Source organism: Parus major, unplaced genomic scaffold (genome assembly GCF_001522545.3).
Source record: "Parus major isolate Abel unplaced genomic scaffold, Parus_major1.1 Scaffold672, whole genome shotgun sequence".
Taxonomy (NCBI): Eukaryota; Metazoa; Chordata; class Aves; order Passeriformes; family Paridae; genus Parus; species Parus major.
In genome coordinates this window covers 14,109-17,566 of record NW_015379556.1, presented here as the reverse complement: position 1 = coordinate 17,566, position 3,458 = coordinate 14,109, and positions in this window count along the sequence as shown.

Below are 3,458 nucleotides of genomic sequence, written 5' to 3'. Positions count from 1 at the left end.
GAATGGAATGCAGGAATTCTCCCCATTCCCATTCCCAATCAGGATTGTTCAGGATTTTCCCTTCCCAAAAATCCCCCAGCTCCCATTCCCTGTTCTCCCCTAACTCCGCTTCTCCCTGATCCTTCCCAAACCTCTCCATCCCCGAACGGCGCGGGAAGGACGGAGCGGGAATTCTGCCACCACCACACCACGCTGAGATTTCCAGGATTTCTGGAATTTTCCTGGATTTTCCCTGGAGACACTCCCAGCTTCCCAATTCCCTGCATCCCATTATCCATCCCTGATCCATGCCTTTTTCCAGGATGGTTTTTTTGGAGGGGGAGGGGGAGAAAAGCTGGCTCTGGCTCTCGGGAAGGTTTTCCCTCCCCCAGCCCCATGAGGTATTTCCATGGATTTTGAAGCTCAGTTTCACCTGGAATTTTTTTAAGGATTTAAGGGAGGATTTGTAGCACCTTTCGTGGCGAAGCAGCGAGATTTTCCCATTAAAATCCACGGGAATTCCAGGATCATCCCCCGAGCTGCTGGCAGTTCCCAGGGCTCCAGGGAATCCTCAGATCCAGCAGGATGGAGCAAATTCCCTGGATCCAGAGCACTTGAAACACAGGAAGAGGCTTCTCTGGAATTCCCAGCCCTGCTGGAAGCTCCCCCATGGAATTCCCGCTCAGGAGCAGCAGATCCGAAAGGGGGAGAGTGGGAATTTGTGCCTAAAAACCGGGAAAGAGCCACAATTCTCCTGGATTTGCTGTTCCCGACGTCCCAGGGAGAAGGGGAAGCCACTGCACTCCGAAGGAAATCATTCCCGGCCTCCGGAATCCTCCAGGGATGGGCTGGGAACAGCTCTGGAAGTTTGGGATCGCCGCAGGATCCAGCTCCAGCAATTCCAGCAGCAGATTTTCCACCTTCCCAGGGGAATCCTTCCCAGTGCTGGCTCCGGGAATGTTCCCTTTGGATCCACACCACGCTCTTCCTTCCTTTCTTCCACAGCTCCAGCTTTTCCCGGGATGCTCCTGCCAGTCCTGAAGGGTTTGGATCTCTTTTCCCAAATCCTGGGGCAGCTGTGGAGCTGCTCGGAACTCCACACTTCATTTCTTCCCGAGGGTTATTCCCGTGGGTTATTCCCATGGGTTATTCCTGGGGTTTATTCCTGTGGGTTATTCCCAAGGGTTTATTCCCATGGGTTATTCCCGTGGGTTATTCCCGTGGGTTATTCCTGGGGTTTATTCCCGTGGGTTATTCCCGTGGGTTATTCCCAGGGGTTATTCCCANCAACAATTTCCAAGATTTTTATTTCAAACCCTTTCTCTCTTCCCTTCCCACCCTCCCCCTACAGCAGAAAAAAAAACCCCAAACAAAAAAAAAACAAAAAAAAAACCCAAAAAACGACGCTAAAAATGAGTTTTACAAACACCAAGTCAGCTTTTCCTGGCTGACCCCGTAGGAAAAAAATAAAACAACAAAAAAAAACCCCAAAAAACCCCAAAATCCAGGAATTCCAGCAGTTCCTAAAATCCCCCACAAGAGGCCAAACATGCCTATAAATACAATATTTACACACAAACCCCACAGCTCCCCACCCCAAAAAATAACCAAACACACCCAAAAGTGCATTTGTGGTTCATATCAAAAAACCATTATTATTATTAATATTATTATTATTAATTCATTTTTTTTCTCCATTAAATCTGAAAGATTGGCCTGCAAAGTCCGTTTGGTTTTTTTTTATTATTATTATTATTATTATTATTATTACTATTATTCTTCTTTTTTTTTAACCATTTAGTAACTTTTCTCATATATTTATGAAAATAAATTATACAGCCACTATTCGAATAAATTAAGCACACACCAAAAAACAAAATTAAAATTCGAAATTAAAATTAAAATTAAAATTAAAATTAAAATTAAAATTAAAATTAAAAAGAGGGGAGGAATTAAAAATAAAATGAAGCCAAAGCTGGGTCGGTGGTGTTTTGTTTTTTTTGTTAAATTCCAAAGGGTGATTCCCAAATTCCTGCTGAGGTCCTGCCCTGGGAGCTGCTGGAATCTGCTCCTGAAATTCCGGGAAATTCCTGGGGTTTGGGGTGAGGCCCTGGACTGGGAGCACTGGGAGAACCCCAGAGTGGAACTGGGAGCACTGGGAGAACCCCAGGGTGGCACTGGGAGCACTGGGAGAACCCCAGGGTGGAACTGGGAGCACTGGGAGAACCCCAGGGTGGAACTGGGAGCACTGGGAGCATCCCAGAGTGGCACTGGGAGCACTGGGAGAACCCCAGGGTGAAACTGGGAGCACTGGGAGAACCTCAGGGCGGGATTTTGGGAACTGGGAGCACCCCAGGGTGGAACTGGGAGCACTGGGAGAACCCCAGGGTGGAACTGGGAGCACTGGGAGAACCCCAGGGTGGGATTTTGGGGCACTGGGAGCATCCCAGGGTGGCACTGGGAGCACTGGGAGCATCCCAGGGTGGCACTGGGAGCACTGGGAGCATCCCAGAGTGGGATTTTGGGAATTTAAAGCACTGGGAGCTCTCCAGGATAGGATTTTGGGGCACTGGGAGCACTGGGAGAACCCCAGAGTGGCACTGGGAGCACTGGGAGAATCCNGGGATCCCCCCGATCCCAAAGGATTTTTGGAAAGGGGATCCCCTTGATGGGACAGGGATGGGACACTGGGATGGGATACTGGGATGGGATACTGGGATGGGATACTGGGATGGGATACTGGGATACTGGGATGGGATACTGGGATGGGATAGGACACCGGGATGGGACACTGGGACACTGGGATGGGAATGCAGGGATGGGATACTGGGATGTGATGGGATACTGGGATGGGACAGGGATGGGATACTGGGATGGGATGGGACACTGGGATGGGACACTGGGATGGGACACTGGGATGGGACACTGGGACACTGGGATGGGACACTGGGAAGGGATACTGGGATGGGATGGGACACTGGGATGGGACACTGGGATGGGACACTGGGATGGGACACTGGGATGGGACACTGGGATACTGGGATGGGACACTGGGATGGGATACTGGGATGGGACAGGGATGGGACACTGGGATGGGACACTGGGACACTGGGATGGGACACTGGGACACTGGGATGGGACACTGGGATGGGATACTGGGATGGGATGGGACACTGGGATGGGATACTGGGATGGGATGGGACACTGGGATGGGATACCGGGATACTGGGATGGGACACTGGGATGGGACACTGGGATGGGACACTGGGAAGGGATACTGGGATGGGATGGGACACTGGGATGGGACACAGGGATGGGACACAGGGATGGGACACTGGGATGAGACACTGGGACGGGACACAGGGATGGGATACTGGGACACTGGGATGGGACACTGGGACACTGGGATGGGACACTGGGATGGGACACTGGGATGGGACACTGGGATACTGGGATGGGACAGGGATGGGACACTGGGA